We start from the raw sequence: 19,520 nt of genomic DNA, 5'->3' as shown, positions 1-19,520 counted from the left end.
GGAGTAGGATAGCGAATCAAAAGTTGCATTGAAAACATTTACACCAGAACACCAAACCAAATCAGGTGTGTGTCCTTTACAGTGAGTGGGGAAGTTGATGTTCTGCTGCAGACCAAAGCTTTGGAGACAGGATGAAAAATCATTGGAGATTGTATTATTAGTGCTGCATTTTCTGCATAGTAATATCGCTCACATGCACTGCTCAACGAAGCTAATATGCAGTATCCTGTTTCCTGGTAAACTTAATTTGGAACGGACATCATAACACATTTTGAAATGAACATTTTTATTATAGTGCGTAATTCAAAAGCCCATTCATTCATCTGTAATGTGCTTTAACTTTATAGAGATATGGTTATTGGTTAAAAATACACTCTCTTGGGCTTTACATAAAGCCAATCGGGGTGTTTTGTTCAGTAATTGCTTACTCGCTGTGGTGGGCATTCTATTAGACTAGTGGATTACTACAGTATTCAGTATACCTACAGTTGGATTTGATGGACCAGGCATTTCTCCACATGTGTGCATGTGTGTATAGAAATATTTGCCGCCTTCAGACTGTAAAACACAAGCACAGCAGAACAGGATCAGTCTGTAAAGACTGAAATGTAATTTAAGTGCTTGGCATACAACAAATCCACCACTAGTAAAAGCCAGTCTATGCATTACGGTTTCCCTGGACTAAAACACAGCCTTGTTAATTAGATTGCTTTAAAACATGGGCACCAGAGAGACCTGTCTGCAGCATATAAATCTCCTCACACAACCTCTGTGTTGGCATTCAAGTGACCGTAAATGTTCAACAACTTTTTTTTTTAATTATTAAATATGATGGTCGTTAAGAGCTGGCCATATGGTGGGCACAATTAGGGGATGTCGCTGATAGAATTCCTTTCAAGCAGCTCATGATGATGATGATGATGAGCCTGCATGAACTTGTAAATTGGAAGGAAAAATACCCATTATTTAAATAAAACATACAGCAACCAGATTAATTCAATAAAATACATCCTGTAAATTTAACCTTGTTGCATGTATGAATTATATATGAAGCAGTATACATACAGGATATAGCGATAGCTTGTTATAACCCACAGAATTACACAAGTTGTAAGCCTGAGGGAGTGGAGTGGCCTAAATACAGACAGATCCAGTGTTACATGTAGCACACTTAACAGAGTGCAAACACACACACACACACACACGCACACACACACACACACGCATGCACACGCACACACAGTTGCAATGTCACTCATCAGTCACATAATATAATTAAGTCAACAAAAGGACAGCTGATCAAATCCATAGCTCAAATTGACAACTGATGTTGACAGGGATGTGAGCACCCTTTGACAATAAAGGAGAAAAATTGAGGGGAAAAAAAGGGGAACATTTCTATCAGCAAGAAGTGCTGCCACGCAAACCCCTCCCCCAAAATTTTGAAAATCAAGACAACATTTCCTGCAATTAGGTGCATTTCTACACTATTTTTTACTTTTAGATTTATTATCTACCAACCTATTTTGGCTGTCTTTTTGAAATGTCACATGTAATGCACCACATATTTTTTGGTGTCATTACTAGATAATTTTATTACCATTATTATCATTTAAAAATGTAATTTAAAATTCTATAACATGCATGCAAAGAACTCGCCCCCTCGGGTAATATACTTCCAGTGTCGTAACCTCTGTTTACAATCCGTCACGTCAAAAATATACATTCTCGATGGCTCCAATTAAATATTCTACAACTACAACTGGTTCAGAACAAACGATGTTCGGATTGTAATCATCCAAATATGATTAGCAGCAAAGTGGACAGCCGTCAACATTGTGGCGAGGAGAGCAAAGGCAGGAAACAGCAAGTAAGCCAGCTAGATGATGCTAACTTGCGAGCTTGTTTCGGTGCTCTCAACCATGGTCTTAACTTAGACTGACAATACGTCCTCTTTTCCCCAGACATGTCCTCTTTTGCGGGACTGTCCGGGCTGTCCGGGCGGGGTTTCTTAAATGCCTCAAATGTCCGGTATTTTGAGTTAGGGTTGCGTGTATTTTCAATGTACGTCCAGGGTTAAGAAGGGGTTAAAACAAAACAAATTGCGAAGGTGTGCGCACGCAGCAACATTCGTGAGGGAGGGGCAGAGACAGAGAGCGAGACAGTCGAGAGACAGACAGAACACAAGAGAGAAGCCGAAACGTAAATGCAACTTCACGGATGATTTGCGGGAAAAGTATCTGTGTTTTCGTCCTGGCAGTGACACAAGGAAAGCAGAATGCACTGTGTGCAAAGCAGGAACCTATATATATATATATATATATATATATATATGTGTGGCAAATAAAGGGGCCAACGATCTACAAGCCCATATCGACACTACAAAGCACAAAACAGCTGTGCAGGGCGAGAGCTCGTCTGCTGTTATGTGTTTAAATTTAATTAACTTGTTTTGAGGCATTATTTATATTTAGATTATATACAAGAGGTTATTTTGAATATTTCTACCTTTGCACTTTGTTTCCAAAACTGTGAATGTTACAGAATATAATTGTGACTTATTTTGTTATACTGTCAACCAGTGTTGGCGTTAACACACTTTTTGTGTCTTTTTAACGCATTGAAATCAGAAAGGACGCAGATTTGTTTTTCATTTTTTACCATTTGTGGCCCACAGCTAATGTTTTAAAGGCCCACGGCACATTCTAAAAATACTATTAAAATAAACAAAACATAACAAAAGTGAAATAAAAAAGCTTAAAGGTGAAATGTAATTTAGAAACAGTTGCAATGTTGACTAATAAAACAAAGCTGTTATTTTTTTCTTTCAAACGGTCATTGCTCAAAACATAATATTGAATCAAAATCAATGTTATTATGAATTATTGACCTATCAAAGGTTTCGATTACTTCACATCAAATATTCCACTTTGAAAAATTATTTTGGTGGAAGATTTTGCATATTTTGTGTGTTTGACATAAAAAACAGTTTTGTTTGACAAAAAAGGGCGGAAAACAAAAACAAAAAAACAAACAAACAAAAAAACATAAAAAAACAAACATTTTGAAATGAGGAATAGATCTGAAGTTGATGTAGACTTCAGAGATTTAAGCGTTAAATATAAAATGTATGTATGCCCTGGCACACCATTATCATTTCATGACCAAAACAAAACACTTTTTACACTTTTATACTGTAAAGTTTAGATCCATGAAGGAAAGAAGAAAGTGAATGAATGTTTATAACTTAATAAATTTACGTATGCATACACATTTGTTTTCTTTTGTATTATTATTTTTTAATGAATTAAGTAACGTTTATGACAACCTTTTTCCAAAACACAATATAGAATGTGAGATATAACAGGATAATGCATACATTTGTCATTTGTTTTCAAAACGCTTACAAAAAAGTGGGACCGGACCCCAAAACTTTACTGTGGGACCCCATTTTGAAAATTCCTAGCGCCAACACTGCTGTCAACAGAGGAGGAAAAATGCTTTATTTAAATAAATAGATTATTTATAAAGCACGTTCGAGTATCATTGGCAAATTTTCACCTAGTCCCGGCCTTAGAGTGCTGCCCGCCTTGGCACGCATATATGTGTCCTCTTTTTGGGATTTCAGAATATGGTCAGCTTACTTAACTTTTTTTCGTCTATTTATTTTGAAGCACCGAAACAAGCTTGCTAGTTAGATAGTTCGCTATCAGAGCCACAACGTTGATGGCTCTCCACTTTGCTGCTAATTATACTAGCTTGTCCTGCTAGTCAGTACGGCTTTTAGGCAAAAGGAACGGCGAGTACGTGTGGCTGAGGAGAGCATTCAACAAATTTTGTTAAGATCATATTTTTATTGATATTTCTTTTAAAAAAAAACGCGAAAGTGATATTTTGACGAGTACATTTGTGTTCAAAATCACTGAAATTTCACAAATGTAAAATAAATATTAGCGGTGGGAATCTTTGGCCATCTTAAGGTTGTATCTGATTAAGATTATTCGGGTAACGATTCAACTCAGAATCGATTCTTGATTCAACCCGATTCTCGTTTCAAACCGATTCTCACAGTGTATTATTTGGTATAGTAATTACAACAAAAACCTTTTCAAAACAAGTTACAAAATCTCATTTTATGACAGACAGGTGTAGCAAGTAGGCATTGAAATGTCTTTTTAGTAATGTATTCTTAAAAAAAAGAATAATATTAAAACAAAGACAAAATAAATTGACCAAAATCAAGAACTGCGGTTTTCCGGAATATACAAAATAAGACTAATAATAAGAAGGCCCCCAAAACGCTTTAAATTGAATATCCCTACTGTACACTGCACATGTTTATGGAGCTAATGAGATGAGATGTAATTCATTAATTTTCATTTCATTGAATTATTTATTTCAGGCAATGACAGACAAAGTACAAGGTAGACAACATATAATAATAATTCAAAAGGAAATGTTCAACATGTAAGCATGATGATCCAGTTTTGCCTGAAAGGGAGTGGGAGGACGATACCTTATTTAATCCCACCCCCAGTTCTCCATTCAGTGATTAATACATTGAGCTTCACTGTTACTTTGTTCAAGGATTATAATACAAATGTTATATATCATAGTGGCATTACCACAGGTAACAAATTATTACACTGTAACAATAATTTGTATCAACAATGTAAGAAGAATGAACAATACCAACAATTGTAATGGACAAAATACCAACAATGGTAATGGACAATATATCAACAATGGTAATGGATAATATATTAACAATGGTAATGGATAATATATCAACAATGGTAATGGATAATATATCAATAATGGTAATCAACAATATCCTGACGATGGTAAGGAAACATTGAGCACATGTAAACACTATGGAACAGAGTACAACAGCAATTCAAATTAAGGACCCTCCTGTCTATATTTGAACCAGACCCGATGTTTGTATAATAGTTTAAATTCATTAATAGTTTGGCATTGCTTGTGTTGTAAGTCCAGTTTGTTCCAGAGTTTTACTCCGCATACAGACACACAAAAAGGTTTACGAGTGGTTTGAGCTCTCGGCAATAAGACATATCCAAAGCCTCTCAAGTTATGTAGGTTAAGCGGTAATAATTTATTAAATGCTTTATTAAGATTATCGATGTATCACATTTAACAAGATCGTCACTTTTTAGCAACTTTGATTGCACAAACAGTATCTGCGCATGTTGTTAAAAAACAACCTTGTGAATGATCCGCACTGCTCTTTTCTGTAATATGATCAGAGGATTATTTGTGTTCTGGTAAGTATTCCCCCATACTTCAACACAGTATGTAAGGTATGGGAGTACCAAGGTGCGGTATAAAGTACGGAGTGCATTTTCATTAAGGTGTAGTTTTGTTTTGTTTATAATTGAGAGACTTTCGGAGATTTTTTGTTTGTGTCTGACATGAGGTTTCCATAATAGTTTACTATCAATTATTACTCCCAAAATTGTGTTATCATTTCAATTCACAATTTCAATTTGGGTACCATTAATACTTATTTTCTGTTCAAACATTATGTTGAGATTATCAAACATCACTAGTTTAGTTTTGTTTTTATATTCAAGGATCATTTATTTGTGTCCATCCATTTTTTTATCATGTTTAGTTCCTTGTTCACCGTATTTATGAGCTCATTATAGTCATCAATACTGTAGAATATATTTCTGTCATCTGCAAATGGTATATATTTCAGTACTTTGGACGTAATAAAAATATAATTGGTATACACATTAAACAGTTTTGACCCCAACACGGACCCCTGGGGGACACCACAAGCAATGCCAAGTATCTGATAAATATTGACCTACTTTTACAAACTGTACCCTCCCTGTTAAATAACTTTTTAACCAGTCTCCAGCCAGCCCCCTAATTTCATATCTTTCCATCTTATCTCGCAGGATTGAATGATTAATGGTATCAAACTGGTAATGAAATAACACTATCACATACTGCAGGACCCGCGACCCCGAAAGGATTAAGCGGTAGAAAATGGATGGATGGGGCATACTGCAGGTGTCCCTCGTGATGCACATCCACAATAAATATCGTACATAATTAGGTGTCAGGGGTTGTGTATTTATTTAGGAACATTTTTCATTCCTTTTTTGTGCCGTGAAATCGGCTATGGAACGCGACATTAGAGCCGAAGCCTGCTGGGATGCTCTGCATGGCTGCTCTGATGCATGCACCGCCTCAGTCTCCATGGGCAGATAACATAAATGAAGCCTGGAGCCGGGTAATTAAAGATGAGAAATCCAGTTGTAAACAGTGTCTTTAAAAAAACAAAAACAACACATTGCACACATCTCATGTCCTTATAGATTCTTAGTCAGGGTTTAAGAGTTGCAGGGGAAAAAGTGGTCTATAAAAAGTGTTTACTACTGGATGCTCAGCAGATCCCTCTGAAGCTCACTTTGCTGTTATTTCCCAACCTGCGTGAAGCCAGTAAAAGAGCAGACAACCTGAGGGAATACTAATTAACAAGTATCAATAATGAAGTATGTGGGAGGGGTAATGGATGGTGTGTGTAACAATGGAAGCTTTTATATGCCTGTGACCTTCCTGAGAATCAACATTGCTTGTCTACTTTGCACTCCAGAAAGGTTAACACAATAAAACATAGCACAACAATTGAGAGGTATTCAAGTCCACAATGACATATTTTCTATTTAAATATCCGTCTTGTAGTTATGGCTCACTGTAAATTTTTAGACCGAGGCTCTCGACGCACCTCGTCTAAAATTACGAGCTTTCATTTTATTGCTTTTCAATTAACTTCACGATTCACGTCCTGTTTAATGGCTTGTTTTAACATCTGCAGCGTATCTTATCCTTATGTGCACTTCTCAAAACTGTCATCCTGCAATTTGCTCAATTATTTTTTGTTAGCCTGAGTTTAAGGTGTGAGGGTGAAGTGACAAACTTCTAGATAAAGAGTTAAAATTTGACATGACAGCAGCTTTGTGTCAGTGTGAAGATGAAGACTTACTTGTCTCCTTTGGTCAGTTTCCAGTCAAGTGAAAATAAACTACACATGTAGGTGCTGACCTATTTGAAGAAGTACAGTTTTACATTCCTTAAGATCCAGACGTTATTGAAAGGTGCACTTTCAGATTTTAATATTAATATTTGTCATTTTGGAATAACATACTTTTGATGCAGAACACTATGAGGACATAGGACACAATACATTAAAGTAAAAATAACTACTGTACAAAATGGGAACTACAACAATTCCATAAGTGTCCCTGATATTTATTTATAAGGTAAATTAATAATAATTTATACGATTTAGGGTATATTCTAATCATCTACAAGGTTAATACAGTTCAGTTCTCTTTCTTCCCCTCCATTTATCTGATATCTTTTGTAATTCAAGTTATCATTACATGTATGTATTGTTGTATTTGAAAGAAGTGTATTCTTGATAATAGATGTAATTATTATTATTATTCATTATCAATGGTGCTATTTCTATTGGTGTTTTTATTGCTCCATTTGTAGTGCAATAATGTTCATTGTCATTTCTGTTTTATTAATATTTACTTCACTAACTGCTTCTCGTCTCTTCACTTTTCGTATCATATTTGTACATATAGTATTTGCTGAAGTTGTTGTTGTTGTCTATGTCTTATCGCCCTCTTGTCCCCGCAATTTCCCTCTCTGTCTTCTTTTTTTTCTGTCTATCCCCTCCTGCTACAAGTCCGGCGGCACCAAACATTAAATAACTCCATTTAATAAAGTCAAATACAAATAAGCAACAAGAGAAGAATCCCACACTTCTCTTTTGTAAAGTAAAACTGTACAGCAGATATGGGCATCTACATCAACTATATGATTTGCCTGAGTGGCTGGACAGGACGGTCTGTTGCTTTCTCACTTCCTTATTCATGATCATAAATCATGTATCTCACCTGGACATGAGACGTCTGAGTAGATATTCCGACAAATTGGTACAATTTGACAGCCATTTAGGACCCGAAACACGAAAAGACGCTTGATCCTCCATTCCCACCACCCCGTTTCTTTGTGAGGATTATGAGTCATTCATCACCTAAATGAGATAATATGAACATAATAATAATGGATTAAACTTTTATAGCGCTTTTCTAGACATTCAAAGAGAAGTGAGAACCCATCATTCATTCACTCCACATTCACAACTGGTGGTGGTAAGCTACATTTGTAGCCACAGCAGCCCTGGGGTAGACTGACGGAAGCGTGGCTGCCAGTTTGCGCCTACAGCCTCTCCGACCACCACTCATCATTCATTAATTCACCAGTGTGAGCAGTACTGGGGGAAAGGGTGAAGTGTCCTGCCCAAGGACACAACGGTAGTGATTTGGATGGCAAGAGGCGGGGAGCGAACCTGCAACCCTCAAGTTCTGGCACGGCTGCTCTACCCACCATGCCCTGCTGCCCCAACATCCTAGCAGTCGGCATCCTACAAACAGCAGACCTTGTACAAGTAAGTGATGTTTTATTTATTTTTTCTCGAAGTCTGCAGTGAGTGATAATCAGTGATGAAGAAAAAAAAAGCAAACGTGAAGCGTTTTTAAAATGAATGCGCCAAAATACGACCTTAGTGGGGACGAGCAGTAGCAAACATTCCCTACATTTAGTAGAGTAAAAAAAATTAGCATGGAACAATGCTCCATCATTATTGCGTGCGTCTAAGCATAAATATATCTGGCTGTCTATCTCCCAGTGCTCTGCCATGGTCACTGCTCTTGCCTGTGGCGTCGCCTGCCACCATGCAGCACCACCACCTCCACCGCCAGTGGTGTTTGACACCCGTTGGATCCAACTGTCATCACACAAAGCAGCAAAGTTTTTGCATGGACCCTCTGACCCGGAACAACTTAGGAAAGACGAGGACAAGATGGTGAGATGCCGCGATTAAAGACATTGCACAAATGGATGTGATGTGAACATAATTAAACTGAAACATGGAGACTAAATCATTTGGATAATTTTCAGAGCAGTTTGGCTGTGTCAGACTTGAATGAGGACTGGTCTCATGAGGACCTGACTTTAGGGACTTTAGGCAAAGCATGACACAGAAGGAGGATGAATTAAACATCTAGTTTGACTTAGTTAGACAACGCGGGCTTGTTGGTGTTGCGTCGTAACTTTTTCAATACTCGGCCAAGCACTACAAGTTCATCAATTATGTCTTTGAAATGAAATGATTCAAACATTGAAGAAAAAACGACAAAAATATTATATATTGATCTATCAGTTTTTGTCTGTATAAAAATGTTCATTCATTAATGAATTATTTCCTCTCATATCCCCCCTATGGCACAGCATTTTGTTTTCACGCACCCCAAAACGGAATTAAAATACCATTAAGAACCTGCTAAGTTTAAATGTATTTATTTATGTGTACAAATTCAGTTACTGGCTGCAGCATTCTGTACACAATCAATGAGCGGAGATAACATATGCAAACATTTAAACCAAGTGAGGTTCATAAAGTCAATTTGAAAGTACTATTCTTAACAGATATGCAGCAGTGGCGTGCGGTGACCTTCACACAGGTGAGAGACATTGGTGAATTTTGTTTATTTTATTTATTTTTTTACTTAATTTAATATGCTCTTATTACTGTTGATACAGGTTGCTCAAGAAAGTGATAAGAAGAACATTTTTCTTGACACAAATAGTAAAACACAAATGCTGCCTTCCTGATGTATTATAAATGTTAAACACCTCTGACCACACAAGTGATCTACAAGAAAGGCTGACACAGCTCTGGCCGGTGCTAGGTATGTGAAAAAAAATACAATAGAGCCGCCCGCCGCTTGCCGCTGGAGCAAACAACACGAATAGCTTCACTTCGCTGCCGAGCAACCATGAGCACGGCAAGAAGTCGTCAACAGAGCAATACAGCGTTACCAGAGGTAGAACCGGACTTAAAAGCGTTAGTAGGAACTCTACAAAGCGATGTATTACAGTACAATATCCACTAACAGATTATCAAAGGTGTACAAAAAGATGTTGCAGATCTCCAAGAACAAATGATCAGAGACAGAAAAGTGTCTCCTAATGATATGATGGAATTCAGAAAGTTCAGAGAAGAAATGGCAATTCTCAGTGAAGACAACACAGCATTAAAAAAAAGGGAGGTGGAGAAGCTGAAAGAGGAGAATGCAACATTGCAGCAACAGTGGAATGACAAGCAGCAAGACAACAGCCATTGGGACAATAGCAGTGTTGTGGAGAACATTAAAATGGAGATAGCAGCAGTGCCCCAACAGTTGCATGCCATGCAACAAGATAACACTGAAGTTAAAGTTAAAGTACCAATGATTGTCACACACACACTAGGTGTGGTGAAATTAGTCCTAGCATTTGACCCAACCCCTTGTTCACCCCCTGGGAGGTGAGGGTAGCAGTGAGCAGCAGCAGTCGGTGATTTAACCTCCAATTCCAACACTTGATGCTGAGTGCCAAGCAGGGAGCTAATGGGTCCCATTTTTATAGTCTTTGGTATGACTCGGCCAAGGTTTGAACTCACAACCTACCGATCTCAGGGCGGACACTCTAACCACTAGGCCACTGAGCAGGTTTGCACTGAGCAGAATTGAAGAACTTCAGGGAGGAGATGGCTGCATTGAGACAATGCCAGACAACAAAATATCACCAATCTGGGGCATATCAGTGTTTTGGCAAACATCAAAGAGGTGGATGAGTTTACACGACAGAATGTCTATGCATCAATCCTCAATCCTATGCAAGAGCAGTTGACAACAGAGGAGAACCATATGACATGAAAGCTGCTTCAACAGAGCAACAAGTGGTCAACTTTCTGCAATAAAAGGGGAATTGATGTCCATATTAACACCATTCACTGAAAAGAAGAGGCAACAACCCCACGCCAGTCACCATCGTTAAGCGTGCCAACAGGAAATCCAAAATGGCATCGCTGACACTGGGAAAAAAGCTGAAAGGCACAAATGTGTACATGAACGAGCACCTCACTAAATGCAAGGCTGAAATTGCAGTGAAAGCACGCAACTTGAGGAAACAGTGGAAAATTCAGGGAACTTGAGCGCCAACTGCACCATCTACATAAAACTGAATGGAGGCCAAAAGCAAGAGTCCCAGTTGTCAAAGACATCAAGGATCTGGACAAATATTAGAACTCCCAAAGAAAACACAAAAATAACGATAATGGAGTCTGACGGAAAACAAACATTGACATTCAACTACAAAATTACAACACTCCAAGGGATTACCGAACAAGAAGATCTGTACTCAGGTGCACGTTCACCTACACTTATAGACATTCATCGGACAATACAAAAGATTGCTGAACAGGAATATATGGAACTTAGAACCTTCAGCATCATAGATCATAATAGTCCGGGATCAGATCATGTGTGACAGTTTGGCCCCCCTACGATCACTGTTTGACCTTGGACTTCCTTACAAACCGTGCACATTTGTAGGGAAGCACAACTTGGTCAAACCCCAAACATTCAATCTTGTTAGTCAGTGAAAAGTATGCGCTCAACAAACAAATTGTAACCTCTCACTCACCATGGCTCTGAACAGGTAACTAAAAGAGTCAGGGTGGGGCTGGTGAACACACCTGCCCTGACTAATTAGGCCTAATTTGGGCCGAAGCATGGTTCTCAGGAGCTGGGTGTTGCAGAGGGACACTGGACATTTGAAAGTTGTGTTGTCGAAGCTTGAATACACTGTGTACAAAAATGACTGCTCTACAAATGCAAAAGTATTATGTGAATACTTTTTAGACATGTACTCATGGTGTAATTTACAAAATAACTGTATTTTTAATTCCCCCTGTCAAATTGGTCCCGGCTAGTGGGAGAGGCTATGGGCTATTTAAATTGGTAAATGCAATTTTTCTGACAGGCTGCTGTCGGTCACTGCCAGAGGAGGTTCTCTGTCCTGATGCATCAAACATCTACTGAGATTGTGGGTGCTTTGTTTCCTCCTGTCGTTGTTCACCTTTTGACACTTTTTGGGATTTAAATAAATGTTTGTAAACTGTACAACTACGTGCCTTGCCATCCTTGGTTTGAAAGTCTGGTTTCCAAAGGTTACATTACCTTCACCCGAGGCGGGGTGTGACATAAGGATCCAGATAAAAAAAAATGTCTTTCATACGAGGAATAATTGTTTTTATTATACAGATGAACAATATAACGGAAACATTAAAATGTACAATAAACTGACGGTTATTAGCGGAGTATGCAAACTACAACAACGTGAAGCATTTGTTTTGGAACAGTTCAATGAACACTTCAAAGTGATTGCTGTCTCAGAAACATGGATAGATACTAAAAAAGGAATGGATTTTGACCTGGAAGGATATGACCTAAATGCATACTTGCCAACCTTGAGACCTCTGAATTCGGGACATGGGGGGGTTGGTGGTAGCGGGGGGGTGTATATTGTAGCGACCCGGAAGAGTTAGTGCTGCAAGGGGTTCTGGGTATTTGTTCTGTTGTGGTTATGTTGTGTTGCGGTGCAGATGTTCTCCCGAAATGTGTTTGTCATTCTTGTTTGGTGTGGGTTCACAGTGTGGCGCATATTTGTAGCAGTATTAAAGTTGTTTATACGGCTACCCTCAGTGTGACCTGTATGGCAGTTGATCAAGTATGCTTTGCCTTCACTTATGTATGTGTATAAGCCGCATGTATAATGTGACTGGGCCAGCACGCTGTTTGTATGGAAGAAAAGCGGACGTGACGACAGGTTGTAGAGCAGTGTTTTTCAACCTTTTTTGAGCCAGGGCACATTTTTTCCATTGAAAAAATGCGGAGGCACACCACCAGCAGAAATAATTAAAAACTGAAACTCAGCAGCCGATATTGACAATAAAAAGTCGGTGTCGCAATTTTTGGATATGACTTTAAAGCATAACCAAGCGTGCATCAATATAGCTCTTGTCTCAAAGTAGGTGTACTGTCACGACCTTTCACATCACGCCGTGACTTATTTGGACTTTTTTGCTGTTTTCCTGTGTGTAGTGTTTTACTTCTTGTCTTGCGCTCCTATTTTGGTGGCTTTTTCTCTTTTTTTGGTATTTTCCTGTAGCAGTTTCATGTCTTCCTTGACCGCTATTCCCCACACCTACTTTGTTTTAGCAATCAAGAATATTTCAGTTGTTTTTATCCTTCTTTGTGGGGACATTGTTGATTGTCGTGTCATGTTCGGATGTACTTTGTGGACGCCGTCTTTGCTCCACAGTAAGTCTTTGCTGTCGTCCAGCATTCTGTTTTCGTTTACTTTGTAGCCAGTTCAGTTTTAGTTTCGTTCTGCATAGCCTTCCCTAAGCTTCAATGCCTTTTCTTAGGGGCACTCACCTTTTGTTTATTTTTGGTTTAAGCATTAGACACCTTTTTTACCTGCATGCTGCCTCCCGCTGCTTCATTCACATGCAATTAGCTACCTGCTGCCACCTACTGATATGGAAGAGTATAACGTGGTAAGTCTGCCGATCTCCAGACAGCACAGACACTCAACAACAACACATTATTTGCGGATTACTGGTTTGCAAAAAATATTTTTAACCTAAATAGGTAAAATTAGATCATCTCCCACGGCACACCAGACTGTATCTCCCGGCACACTAGTGTGCCGCGGCACAGTGGTTTAAAAACACTGTTGTAGAGGACGCTAAAGTCAGTGCCTTAAAGGCTTGCCCCTAATATTGTTGTCCGGGTGGAAATCGGTAGAAATTCGGGAGCATGGATGCCCTGGGAGATTTTCAGGAGGGGCACTGAAATTCGGGAGTCTCCCGGGAAAATCGGGAGGGTTGGCAAGTATGCCTAAATGATATCAACATAACCAACATGAACGGAGGGGGAGTAGCTGATGAAGAAGTTAAACTACGAAGTGGTAAAAAATATGTCATTAGCTATTGATAATATCTTAGAAAGTATAACCATTGAAAAATTTCATGAAAAAACGTTTGTATTAAAAATCATCATAAAATCTGAAAATATATATTTTTAACACATTTGTATGAAACTCCAAATAAAAAAGGTGCGTGCCACCTGTTGTTAATGATTGACCATGCAGGGTGTCCTCAGCAGTCGTTGGGAAATTATGGGGCGGGGTTTTGTTTGTTATTGCTAATGAGGAGAGAATGTGTTCGTAATAATGTTCACGTGTGTATATTCTGGTAATGGGCTAATGTCCCTTTAAGGTTGCACCGCCATATGTTGATGTCGTCGTAAAACGCGGCAGTTGAAAAAGCGTGTTGACCAAACAACACCGCAGTTATGGTGCTGCGAATACAAAAAAGTCTGTACTTACATGTTGGGTGTAGTTTATTGTGTGCGGTTGCCTCTTCCTAGTTAACATCAAGTTACTTTTTGTGTGCGGGTGGTTGTTGCCTGCATTAGGAAAATATTATGTTGTCTTGTTGACATATAATCACTTCAAAAGTAGCCACTACATACCCCTTCGAACGCGTAACTTATTTGTGTATTTTTCTTGTAATAATGTCATTTTAAATGGCAAGAAAGTAGGGCATACAATCAGCAAGTGTACTAGAAACGATTGTGCTCACCTTACAAGGACCCACTGTAGTTCAGGGTGGAATATTACCAATGACAAATAGATGTTACTACTTTTCACTGTTGTCTGACCATTAAAAGAAAGACTGCACTCAGGACGGAACGCTCTCTGCTTTGACAACACTACCCTCTAGTGGTTGGAAGCTTAACATACATGTACCAATATTTCAAGATTTAACATTTGATGCGATCTGACTTTATCAAATTTAAACAAATAGTCCAAATATAAGAAGTCAAATGTTTTGTATCCCTTGAACTTATGTAACGGGGTCAATTATGTCATGTAAATAATGTAATTGTTTGGTTTTCTTTTATGAATTTATTATGGGTCTACTGAAAATGTGACCAAATCTGCTGGGTCAAAAGTATACATACAGCAACATACATGATCAATTTCGGTGATGTAGAAAAGTTACAATCAAATCAAACTAGCTTCATGGCATGGCCTCTTAACTTCATGTGAGTGATTATGATTGACGACACCTGTTGTCTTCTCTGAGCCCATTTAGATAGGACTCATGTCTCAGTCATTACTAGACTCGGTTACAAACGCGACAATGGGAAAGTCAAAGGAACTCAGCACAGATCTGAAAAAACGAATCATTGACACAAAATAACGCAAAATGTGGAAGTTACATGTAAATACCTGAACGTTGTTCGATGTTTAGTCAATGTGGAACCATTGTCTCGTTGTCCCTCCTACTCAATCAATCAATGTTTATTTATATAGCCCTAAATCACAAGTGTCTCAAAGGGCTGCACAAGCCACAACGACGTCCTCGGTTCAGAGCCCACATAAGGGAAAGGAAAAACTCACAACCCAGTGAGACGTCGATGTGAATGACTATGAGAAACCTTGGAGAGGACCAATCTGGTCTCTCCCACCCCTCGGAGAGGAGACCAGATACAATGGACGTTGAGTGGGTCTGGTATAATATTGTGAAAGTCCAGTCCATAGTGGATCTAACATAATAGTGAGAGTCCAGTCCATAGTGGGGTCAGCCGGAGACCATCCCGAGCGGAGACGAGTCAGCAGCGCAGAGATGTTCCCAACCGATACACGGGCGAGGGTCCACCCCGGGTCCCGACTCTGGACAGCCAGCACTTCATCCATGGCCACTGGACCTGTGTCCCCCCCTCCTCCACAAGGGAGAGGGGGGCAGAGGAGAAAAGAAAAGAAACGGCAGATCAACTGGTCTAAAAAGGGGGTCTATTTAAAGGCTAGAGTATACAAATGAGTTTTAAGATGGGACTTAAATGCTTCTACTGAGGTAGCATCTCTAACTGTTACCGGGAGGGCATTCCAGAGTACTGGAGCCCGAATAGAAAACGCTCTATAGCCCGCAGACTTTTTTTGGGCTCTGGGAATCACTAATAAGCCGGAGTTCTTTGAACGCAGATTTCTTCCCGGGACATATGGTACAATACAATCGGCAAGATAGGATGGAGCTAGACCGTGTAGTATTTTATTTGTAAGTAGTAAAACCTTAAAGTCACATCTTAAGTGCACAGGAAGCCGGTGCAGGTGAGCCAGTATAGGCGTAATATGATCAAACTTTCTTGTTCTTGTCAAAAGTCTAGCAGCCGCATTTTGTACCAATTGTAATCTTTTAATGCTAGATATAGGGAGACCCGAAAATAATACGTTACAGTAATCGAGACGAGACGTAACGAACGCATGAATAATGATCTCAGCGTCGCTAGTGGACAAAATGGAACAAATTTTAGCGATATAACGAAGATGAAAGAAGGCCGTTTTAGTAACACTCTTAATGTGTGACTCAAACGAGAGAGTTGGGTCGAAGATAATACCCAGATTCTTTACCGAGTCGCCTTGTGTAATTGTTTGGTTGTCAAATGTTAAGGTGGTATTATTAAATAAATGTCGGTGTCCAGCAGGACCGATAATCAGCATTTTCGTTTTCTTGGCATTGAGTTGCAAAAAGTTAGCGGACATCCATTGTTTAATTTCATTAAGACACGCCTCCAGCTGACTACAATCCGGCGTGTTGGTCAGCTTTAGGGGCATGTAGAGTTGGGTGTCATCAGCATAACAGTGAAAGCTAACACCGTATTTGCGTATGATGTCGCCTAGATGCTAAAGAGTGCAGGGCCAAGAACCGAACCCTGGGGAACGCCACACGTTACCTTAGCATAGTCCGAGGTCACATTGTTATGGGAGACGCACTGCATCCTGTCAGTAAGATAGGATTTAAACCAAGACAAGGCTAAGTCTGACATACCAATACGTGTTTTGATGTGCTCTAATAAAATATTATGATTGACGATTTTGAAAGCAGCGCTAAGATCAAGAAGCAGCAACATAGATGACGCATCAGAATCCATCGTTAGCAATAGATCATTAGTCATTTTTGCGAGGGCTGTCTCCGTAGAGTGATTTGCCCTGAAACCGGATTGAAAAGGTTCACAGAGATTGTTAGACACTAAGTGTTCATTTAGCTGCTGTGCAACAATTTTTTCGAGGATTTTCGAAATAAACGGAAGGTGACCTCATGGTAGTTTACCATGAGGTCAGGATCGAAGTTAGGCCTTTTGAGCAGAGGATGAATAACCGCTTGTTTGAATGCTAGAGGAACAGTGCCAGAGGAAAGTATAAGTTTATAATATTTAGCACTGATGGACCTAATATTACAAAAAGCTCCTTGATAAGTTTCCCAGGAAGTGGGTCAAGTAAACATGTTGTTTGTTTTATCCCATTTACACGCCGTAATAATTCCTCTAATGTTATTTCATCAAAAAGAGAGAGACTATTTTGGAGGGCGGAATCTGTCGTATATACAGTCGTATCTGTGTTATTATAACCCAGTTGTAGCTGGGATGCGTTGTCTTTAATCTCATTTCTAATGAGTTCAATTTTCTTATTAAAGTAATTCATAAAGTCATCTGCCGAGTGGATGGAGCTACTGGGAGGAGTCCCTTGTTGGGTTAGCGATGATACTGTACTAAACAAATATTTTGGATCGTTTTTGTTGAGGCGGATAAGATTTGAGTAATGTTTAGCTTTAGCTAAGGTAAGCATGCGTTTATAAGTTATTAAACTGTCACTCCATGGTTGATGGAAAACCTCGAGTTTAGTCACGCGCCATTTGCGTTCCAGCTTTCTACATGATAATTTATGAGCTCTAGTTTCTTCTGTTAACCATGGGGTACGCCTTTTAGGGGCCCTTTTTAGCTTTAGTGGTGCTATACTATCAATGGTTTTGCGCAGGGCGTCGTTAAAGTTGTTGTACTGCAATAATTGCTGCAACACCTGTCTCTTTACATGCGTTGGACATGCCTTCCTACTTCCCATTTGTCCACGATAAGGGGAGAGGTAGGTGTCCATGTGACGACAGAAAAGTGCATTTATTGTTTCGTTAAGAACTTGAAAGTTCACTATTTCTTGTTTTGTACTATTATATTTGTGTAGGGGCTCGACAATGGCATAAACATTTTAACAATTGTATTCTCTGTATTATCAGTAAAGTGCAGCCGCCATGGCGTCGGTCGTGTTCATCAAAACTACACACAATGCAGAGGAAAAAACCACCGGTTACACTTAACCTATCTTAATGCATGCAGCACTTTCACAGAGCCATTATTGTTTATATATTAAATGCTTGATGGAAGCTTTCTCATTTTGAACATCTTGTGTTCTCCAAAATCAATCGGAAAGAAGCAAAGTTGAGCTGGTTAAATTCTCCCAAAGTCCCACCCGAAATGTTATTGAATGTTCCCTGCTTGGTAAGATGAATTAATCCTCCAGCAAATCTTTTCTGATGCTCTCAGAAAATAAAATAAGAAACTCTTGATTTTGTTCTTGTTTTCTCTCCGTCGACGGTTTCATCTCTGGGCGAGAAGTTGAAGCTGTTGCAAAATGTGTCAGCACTTGAGACAAAAAAATATCTCAATTATCCAGCTCTCATCGAGATGTTTATCAGCATCTCTCGGCCCCAACGTTTGCGAAATAACTTGAAACCGGCTTCTGTAGAATAAACAACAAATCGAAAATATAGATTTTTGTTTTGTATTGAGTCTCCTGCCTGTGTGTATGCGCTAGGTCAGGAGAGCGCATCCTGACCATAAAAGGAGATGTTTGTGTGTAGGTGTCTGGATTTGGAAAGACAACAGATGCAGGTCGTATCTTAGATGTTTACATTAAGATAAACATTTACTCTCTTCTCACAGATAGGACCATCACCTTTGCATACCAAGGTCCAATTTTATTGCCTTTTCTTCTGCAATAACTAATCCAATCCACACACAAATGTCAATACTAAAGGGCCCTATGTTATTATGTGCCCAAACTGAAATACCTGCTAGTTAGACTGGTGGTTTGCTTTCTCCCAGATGAATATAGACATTCACCATATGCAAAACAAGAGTTAATTAATTGACTTCAGTATTTACAAATCAAAACATCTACTACTAGGTTTTCCAACATAATTTTTGTAAAAAAAAAAAAGTGAATATGTTCCGATCACACAAATAACTGCTTTTTAAAAGCCTTTTGATCATCTCATTGAAAGACCATAACACAATTCAACTCGCTAAAACTAATAAAAACCCATCTGTCAATAAAAACTTTGTTTCGTGTACTGTCTCTTATTTTGATATTTCCTGTTCCTGTTCTGCACTGTTGGTGGAGCCTTTACTCAAAGCGGTAAAAGCATGGTGCAAAGCTGGGACTTGCTGGCAATCAGGGTTATTCGATGCAGTTTGGAATTTCAGCTAGCATCTTTTGCAGACACTACTGCATACTTATTGGTGCTTCTCCTATAGGAAGGTGAGTTTTGTTGTTTTGGTCATTTGCATTTTTGTATATTATGCTACTACGATTGAGCACCTTTTTATTGTTATTAAATACTTTATTTATATCACCTGCCACTTTGTCATTGATTGAAAGCCAGGTTCATGCCACCGACACGA

The 19,520-nt window shown here is 39.0% G+C and overlaps 1 protein-coding gene across 1 annotated transcript in view; it reads right to left on the bottom strand.

The window, feature by feature from the left end:
- Positions 1 to 14,715, bottom strand: part of gria3a (glutamate receptor, ionotropic, AMPA 3a) — a 267,421-nt gene extending 252,706 nt beyond the window's left edge. The window contains exon 1 of the mRNA XM_061962200.1: positions 14,585 to 14,715. The gene's annotated coding sequence lies outside the window, so the exon portion shown is untranslated. The remainder of the gene's footprint in view (positions 1 to 14,584) is intronic.
- Positions 14,716 to 19,520: the final 4,805 nt, after the last annotated feature.

The sequence above is a fragment of the Nerophis lumbriciformis genome, linkage group LG09, assembly GCF_033978685.3.
Source record: "Nerophis lumbriciformis linkage group LG09, RoL_Nlum_v2.1, whole genome shotgun sequence".
Taxonomy (NCBI): Eukaryota; Metazoa; Chordata; class Actinopteri; order Syngnathiformes; family Syngnathidae; genus Nerophis; species Nerophis lumbriciformis.
This window is presented reverse-complemented; position numbering and strand designations above follow the sequence as displayed.